The sequence below is a fragment of the Girardinichthys multiradiatus genome, chromosome 22, assembly GCF_021462225.1.
Source record: "Girardinichthys multiradiatus isolate DD_20200921_A chromosome 22, DD_fGirMul_XY1, whole genome shotgun sequence".
Taxonomy (NCBI): domain Eukaryota; kingdom Metazoa; phylum Chordata; class Actinopteri; order Cyprinodontiformes; family Goodeidae; genus Girardinichthys; species Girardinichthys multiradiatus.
The window spans coordinates 15,666,113-15,674,536 of NC_061814.1; the positions used below are offsets into that span (position 1 = coordinate 15,666,113).

The window sequence follows — 8,424 nt, forward strand, 5'->3', positions numbered from 1 at the left end:
CTTCAGGATCTTGTGTCTCTGTGTGTGTTTTACCTTAGTTAAGCAAAGTGAAAGCAAAAAATTTGCATGCAAAGTTTGCATCTATCTATCATCTATCTATCTATCTATCTATCTATCTATCTATCTATCTATCTATCTATCTATCTATCTATCTATCTATCTATCTATCTATCTATCTATCTATCTATCTATCTATCTATCTATCTATCTATCTATCTATCTATCTATCTATCTATCTATCTATCTATCTATCTATCTATCTATCTATCTATCTATCTATCTATCTATCTATCTATCTATCTATCAATTATTTATATTTTAGTTGCCATTTAAAGTGATTAACTACATTGCAACGCAGATTTGGTTTTCAGAATAACTTGCATAGAAATAAGTTTTCACTCAGGAAGACTAAGTTATAAATCACAAAAATGGGCAATTAACACCAAAGTTGTTATTATTGTTAATGATATACAGTGTCACTATATAAACGTTCAAATTTTTTAAATTAATTTATTCATTCTTTACAGAAAATTATTTTTGTAAATAATAATTGTTTATTATTTTTTGTAAATCATAATGCTTTATAGAGCAATTCTGCCTGCTTGGCTAATTTTATTAAACTTCATTAAATAAAATTAATTAAATTAAACCAGTGTTGGTTAGTATAAAATATTTACTCAATTTAGTGCACATTTTTTCTACTCGTGAAAGTGTAAATTCAACACTTATTTATGTGGTGCAAGTGGGACCATATACACTCAGAAGCAATGTCAATTTAAAACAGCCATATTTACTGTGTAAAAATCTAACACTTTACATCACCCTGAATAGAACATCCCCACTGTAAAACATGGTGGTGGCAGCATAATGCTGTGGCAATGCATTTCTTTCTGTTAAGGCAGCAAAAGATTTGAGACTTGGGTGGAGGTTTACCATCCAGCAGGACAGGATACTCTAAAAATGAATATGATTTAGATATTTGTGTGTTATTATATACTCACACTGAGTATTTTAAAACCAGACTTAAAACCTACACTTGCTCCATTGCATTTGAGTCCATTTTACTTGTCTTTATACATCCCTTATCTTTTTTGTCATGATTGAATTTGGATATCCATCAATCATTTTACTCTTTCACATCTGTTTCTTATGCGTTCCCTTTTACCTCCCTTGATTTTGTACACTACTTTGGTCAACAAGAATTATTTTTAAAATGTGCTTTGTAAAACAAATTTAATTGAGTACAAAATGTGAAAAGAATTTAAGACATTTGAATACCTTCGCAAGGCATTGTATACTATATAAGTGTGTAAATAGAGTGCCTTCACCAAATTTACCATTATTGTAACTCAAGGCCAAGCCATAACCAATGCAGTAAATTTGACCCAAACATAATTACCCTTAGCTTAGAACAACACTCGACCCTAAAAAATCCCTTTGTACACACAGGGGCTGCAATTTGCTCTATACTTAAAGTTTGTGTTCTGTCAAGCTTTAGGCCCTGTCAGAATAAGTGTGTCCACCACACAGCAGGGAAGTGTGATTATTCTAGATATCTGTGAGTCTTTCATGACTTTTATTTTTTTATTATTTTCTGTCCTTTTTTCCCTGCCTTTTCTCTCTCTCTCTGTCTCTCACTTCCTCTCTTGTCTCCTGAGGCATTTTCCCTTTTATGGCAAAAGCAGGGTTTCTTAGTTAATTCTACATGTTCTAATTTCACACTCTTAATTTTGCACGGAGATAAACAGGCATTTATATTGTGTTTGACAGTGGTGGGAGGACAGAGCTGGTGAGGAAGAGGAAGAGAGAGGGTGAGCCCGCAGCTTTGTACTTCAGTTGCTTTTTTTTTTTTAACACAGTGAAGTGCAACAACCATGACATGTTCTCAAGTCCTTTGAAGTCCACTAGTTCCTTATTAAAATTACAGGGAGCATTTTCAATGGCATCATCCCAACACCAGAGGCTTCTGGGAGACAGCTAAGTACAAAACTGTCACCCAGAAGCCTGCAGTAGGAGGAAAGAAGATGTGTTTGGGAAAGACATACTGTCAGCATGCAATCTCTGGGAACCAGACTCACCGCTGCATTGCAAACATAAAATACAAGAAGGGTATGTTATAAACATTATGGCTTGGGATGTGATTTTTCATTAATATGTGACACAGCTATGTGCTCGACAGAATACAAAGTGCATTATCTCTAAAGTGTTTATGAACAATTTGTGATGATTAGATTTTTTTCATGAAAATAAATAAATACATTAATTAGATTTTTTTCTTATTTAACAACTAAATGTCAAATAGTTTGGAAATGTTATTGTTGAATATTAAATATCTAATTAAACGAACAGCCGGTACAGTCAATCTCGTCTTTGAAAAAATAAATAGCAGGAAGATGAAACTCCACATTGGGTAAATATAATATCTGTTTCTAATTATTTAGGTTGCCTTTCCAAATAAGTAAACCTGCTGAGAACTTTTTAGTTTTTTCTGCAGGGTTGCTTGTGTATATGGCAAGGCAATAATTATTTAGTGATGCAGGAATAAAAAGGCAAGATTTTAAAGGGGGCACTGAGAGGATAGAAAACAAGCTTGGAGGCTCCATCAGTCACGTCTAAGTTACCTCATCAACATCATATTTCATGTCAATATGCCCAGATATGATCCTAGACTAGATATAATCCTAAGACTTAGCAGGGCAGGGAGTGACTGTGAGAGTGTTTGTAGGATGTAAGCTTGTGTGCATGTGTGTGTTTGTGTGTGTGTGTGTGTGTGTGTGTGTGTGTGTGTGTGTGTGTGTGTGTGTGTCCTGTATTTATCTCCCACTCACAGAAACAGTTTTTGCATGAACCAAGACTTGCAAGTCTTGGTTCATGCAAAAATTTATTTTTCTTTGAATAAAAAAATAAATTTGATTTTTCTTTTTAAATATTAATTTTACAAAATATATGCTCTATTAAAACTTCCCCAAAACGTTTTATATACAATTTGTTTTAGGAATACAATGCATTCCAGTGATGTTTTCACTGAAGGCGTAGTATGTGCTTAATTGGATTGTGCATACACAGGCAAGAAGAAATAATTAAAGAAGTGCCAGCAGTTTGGAAATATTTCTTGCTCTGACATTTACAGATCACAGATTACAGAAGATTTGTGCCAGTTAGCAGTTTTAGAAAACTGGATTTTCATTCCATGCTCTTCATAACAGCACAGAGACTGCTGTGAATTAGATATTTTGCTTAAAGGGAAAGTTTGAGATCAGTCCGCCTGACACAGTGGTTATAGTTTCTCGTACTCATACTCGTCATCTTCCGCTTTATCCGGGATCAGGTCTCGGGGGTAGCAGACTCAGCAGAGACGCCCTATAATTTAAAATGTAATCAAGTGAAATCATATTAGGAAAATAATGAGGGAGCACATGTGAAATATCTGTGGTGATAACTAAAGCTTCAGCCTGAACCTGCACATGTAAATGCACTTTAAATTTACATCTTATTTTGCAAACAGGACAGATTAATAATTTGGTTTAAAAGCGGAGTTATTTCTGCTTTAAAACTGTTATAGAAGCAGGGCCAGCTTTAGGAGAATGTGGCCCCTTGGGCTAGAGCCAGTTTTGGTGCCCTACCCACAGAAGTTTCCTTTATGCCTGCAAATTACAATAGATTGATAATTAGGTACACATCAACGTCAAGGCTTTCAGGCTTTATCCACATGAAAAAAGTTTATTCATTCAGTACTTTTGCAACTGTCCTTTGAAAAAAGCTTCTTAAACACAACATTCTTTCTAGAAATGTCATAGTAGCTATGACAGGCTTGTATGGATTTATGTAATAAAGTCACTAAAATACACCAAAAACAGAGGGTCCGTAGGGCATGGAATTAAAGTATGATGTGCTTGGGGTTGAGGGTAAGGTGGGTCTATGACAATTTTTTAAAAAGGTGTATCTTTGTTATCTATATAAAAATACTACATAAAAAAATATCAGTGTTTGCAAAATAACAAGTCATTAAAAACTCCGCTACTGCCCCAGTAAACCACTTCTAAAATCCAGCCGAGATTAAACTTGGGACTGCGATGTACTCACATTTCATCTCAGCACTGTGAGATCACTGTAAGAAGCGAGCACATGGCTTGAAATACGCATTGCCATACAGTGTGCAATGCAAAATAAGCCACTTCAGAGTGTGCAGAAGAAGGCCTATTGGTGTCTCTTTCTCCATCATTTACTTCTTACCCACTTTCCATCAGCCTCCCTCTGCTTGCGTCTACCTTTCCATTCAACCTCCCTCCATCCTCCCTTCCTCCTTCTGTCTCCCACTCCGTCCTTCCTCGTCTCTCTCAGGGAAGCGGTGGTGGTTAATTTAGTTGGTCATAACTAATAGTAGCTAATCTGCAGTTGGGAGTCTGCAGAGGATATTGGACAGTGTCGAGGTTAATCGCAGCCCGCCCGGTTAGCCAAGGCAGACAAGGAGGAGGAGGGAGGAAGAGGAGGTGAAGGAGGAGGAGAAGGAGGGCTTAATTCCACCGAAGGCAAATGGCAAGCCGGTTTTTATCTGGGCCCCTGATAAGGCAGCGCTAATACACCGAGGAGAATGGATGCTCAAGGGCCGGGTTCCCCTTATCAGCAAACTTTACAACAGGAGCCCCGGACTAACGGCGCAACCCCCACAACGTGCACAATAAGCACCTCATTTCACCTCTCAAGCAGAACTATCACCAGCACCCACCAGCACCCCGCCCCTCACATACACCGCATCCTCTCCACTTCACTTTTCCTGGTAGCCAACCCCACCCGACCACCATCTCGGGCCACTCACCCCCCACCCCCCCAATCGCGCACACATTTACACAGGCTCACGCTTATATGCTTGCAGCTTCCCGTCTCCCTGCAGCCCAAAGCAGGCAGCCACCAAGAATGGGGGGAGTATTATAAGCGTGGGCTAATTGGAAGATCACTCTAATGCATTAAGAGATAAAATAGTTTGGCTGCGGGCCTAGAGGCAGGATCAGACCAACATTGGAGGAAGCTATCTGGCCCTGTCACACATTTGCAGATTTCCATACTAAGACAGAGAGAGCAATTACCCCAAACACAGAGCTCTGTTGGTGCTACAACACACTCCCTGCCAGCACCACGGCCCCAGGAAATCAGACGAGGTGTATGCATGTGTGTGAGGGAGTGTGTCTGTGAATAAGCTTCAGCAAGGGAGGGAATTAGCTTAGTGTTGTTTGATTGTGTATTTATTTTGCTGGTAAAAAAAAAGGCAGGAATCGGCTTTAGGAGGAGTTTGTGTTTTACAGGGTGGCCTCGGGTGTGTGTGTTGGGGGGCAGAGGAGGAAGTAGTACTGCAGACACAAATCCACCAAAACAAAGATATTAAGACAGTAGGCTAATAAACATGGCTAACAGAGAAACAGGCATCTGCTTGCTTACACCCCGTCTGTGTTGTTATTCACATGCTAATCACTGTTTGTTATCACCGTCGGTGGGAGGTGTGTGTATTCGGGTGTGAGTGTGCTTGTGTTTGTTTAGCTGATTTCTCTGTTTACTTCTCAGAAAAACTTATCCTCTGAGCTCTCGGCTTTTCTAACATAAGATCCATCCCGTTTAAACTGTGCAGGGACCCTCAATTAGCTGCAATTTGGTGGAATTTGTTCAAGTGAATACAACAAACTCCTGAAGCTCAGGAAAATTCACATTCTTAACTGGCTTTAAATAGGAAAGAAAATCCATAAATGAAGTAATAATTGCCAAACAAGTTTACAGATTCAGAACTACTGTTTCAAAGCGTTGGAATATTCTTTATTCCATTTGAGTAATTCTGTAAAAAAGTAGCAGTGTAGGGCTGAGCCACAAGTGTATAACAGATCGTTGTGGATCGAGTCTGGCCTGCAGCGCTTGCTCAGGTTCACTCTGCGATGGCATTCATCCATCACACCCCCTCCACCATAGATTCTCTTCAGCTAAATGGATAACAAGTCACGGCTGGAAAAGGAAGGTGCTTACAGTCAGGACGATTTCATACCTTAATCGAGACAAGACCACTTAACCAACAAGGCGACGTGCTTACACCTAAACGCACATGGCGTTCTTTGTAGGTCCTTGCTGTAGGGTGGGAGGGACAACAGCTTTTATAGCCCTCAACTATTGTTGGCCGTGATTTGCCGTTAAATCCAATTTATCGCTGTTATGGAAATGCATTTCTGCCCCGGGGCATATAGGAGTGGGTTTATTCCACGAACCAGACCAAGATTTATTCATTGCTGCTCCTCTTGTTGATTCAGCACAGTTTAGAGTAATGTAAAAGGGGTGAACAAAGTATAAGGGACATCTAGTTTATGTTCAAAATTACTGAATATAGATTACAATTAGTCTTTACAGTATCACCTGCTACTTGTTTCCTACAACTGAACACCAAAAGTATGTTACAGTGACCAACTGTTATACTTTATTTATCCCAAATCAAAGATTCCAGTTATTTCCACCAAACGTAGCAACAAGCAATAGGAATAGTTAAGGTTTGACTCACCTGAATATAAATGTTTTGCTATATCACTAATATTAAAAAATTAGTCAATTGAAACTGATCACATTGGATCTGCAAGCTGTTTGTTACTATGAACAGTTCGGTTTAGTTTCTTTTTGCTAAAGAAGACTCTACATGACTCTATAATAACTGCTAATAGAATAGAATAGAATAGAATAGAATAGAATAGAATAGAATAGAATAGAATAGAATAGAATAGAATAGAATCTAGGCTGCCAGGTTGATGGCAAGATCTCTAAGGCAAATATAATCTAATACAAGACTAATACAGCAAATAAGTGAGAACTTGATTTAATTACTGCTATCCTTTTATTTCTGTACTCTTTTTAATCTTTTTACATCTAAAAAGAAGATGGTAAAGACCCAAAATAATCCAATGGAAACAAATATATTCAAACATGCATTCTCAGTTGGCTGAAATCAAATGACTAAAAAGACTGTGTCATGTGAGATGGTGTGTGTGTTTTTCCTCCACCCCCTGTGCAGTTTGCTAATTGCTCACAGGGTGATATGAACAACCAGAGCACCTCCTATCTCAGTTTTCATTTCGCCAGGGGTAAACAAAGCTTGCTCTGTAGATGAGGGGCGGTGCTAAGTGTTTGCTAATTTAATGTTGTGCATTTGTGCAGGTACACATTTGGAGGATGGTGGTAAAGGCCCAAGAGATCATATTCGGGGCACATGATGAGACGCATTGTGAGGAAGTAAGTTTAAAGCATGTAAACTTATGTTGTTTCTAGTGAGACCTCTGTATCAGTGAGTAGCAGTAGACGGCAGAGAGGCCAAGATGTCTGAGATACAGGGTTTCACAGTGTTGGGATGTACTGGTACACTTCTCACACTTTATCTGTCTGGTTCATACACACTTGCACACTGATATGAACATACATTCACACACTCAGACAGATCAGCTCAATATGGACTGTAATGCTGAAACAGCATGCTCAATGTCAGGCCAAGATTAGTTTTTTCTGTCTGTTTTTGCTTAAGTGTCTCCTCTTCTTACGTGTCCCAGGCCTCTGCAATCTTCTTTTCAAACCATCCACCAAGGAGAATTGTCTCACCTCCACTTGTCTTCTGCTCTCCTCTGTCACTGTTCCCCACTCGTACCCTCCTTCCTCATTGTCACCATGAAACAATTGGCAGATGTAACATTTAATTATGGCTGTATCTCCTCGGGCGTTGTCGAAGCAGAGCCAAGCCAGTGCTGTTCAGAGAAAAAAAAAAGGAGGAGTTGCATTACAATTTGCTACGAAGTGATTTATTCGTCCAACAAGCTGGGGAGTTGGAGGATGGGGGGGGAGGAACCAAACAGGAAAGGTAATTTCTCAATACTCGCTGCGAAAAGGTCAAATGCTTTTTAATGACTGTGTTTTCTGATAATGCAGGATGAAGTATGGCTGTGGCTAGTGTGGAAGCAGCACTGATGGAGCAGAAAGAAGAGGGGGCAGTGGGCTCGGCAATAATAAAGTTGCAGATTGGTATCACATTGTGACGGTTTAATGGAGTCTTGCGGCTGAGGACTTCATTTACAACAGGGTCTGGCCCTCGCATCGCTGCAACTGTCACCGTGTCTGATTTCTCTATTCCAGACAGAGACCGTCGCAGTTGTTTGCTGTCGACGCAAACCAATTTTTAAAAAGAGCAAATGAAGTGCAGCCTATTAAAAATTACCATTCAAACAATTGTCGTGGGTTACTGAGTGGTGATTAAAACAGGGGAGAGAAGACATGTGAGAGCAAACTGGAAAAGCTAGATGTTCAGCGTGTAGGAGAGAAAAGGAATGAGAACAGGGAGGTAAAACAGACAGGATAAAGGCTAAGAGAGAGCTAGCCTAAGGCATAGGCAAACTACACAGCTACAGAGGGCCTCCAGGT

General features: G+C 39.3%; 1 long non-coding RNA gene across 1 annotated transcript; it reads left to right on the forward strand.

Moving 5' to 3' along the window:
• The first annotated feature begins 7,176 nt into the window (after positions 1-7,176).
• Positions 7,177-8,200, forward strand: LOC124858674. The gene is made up of 3 exons (XR_007035900.1): positions 7,177-7,251; positions 7,563-7,867; positions 7,936-8,200. It is a non-coding gene; the product is annotated as an uncharacterized LOC124858674 (long non-coding RNA).
• Positions 8,201-8,424: the final 224 nt, after the last annotated feature.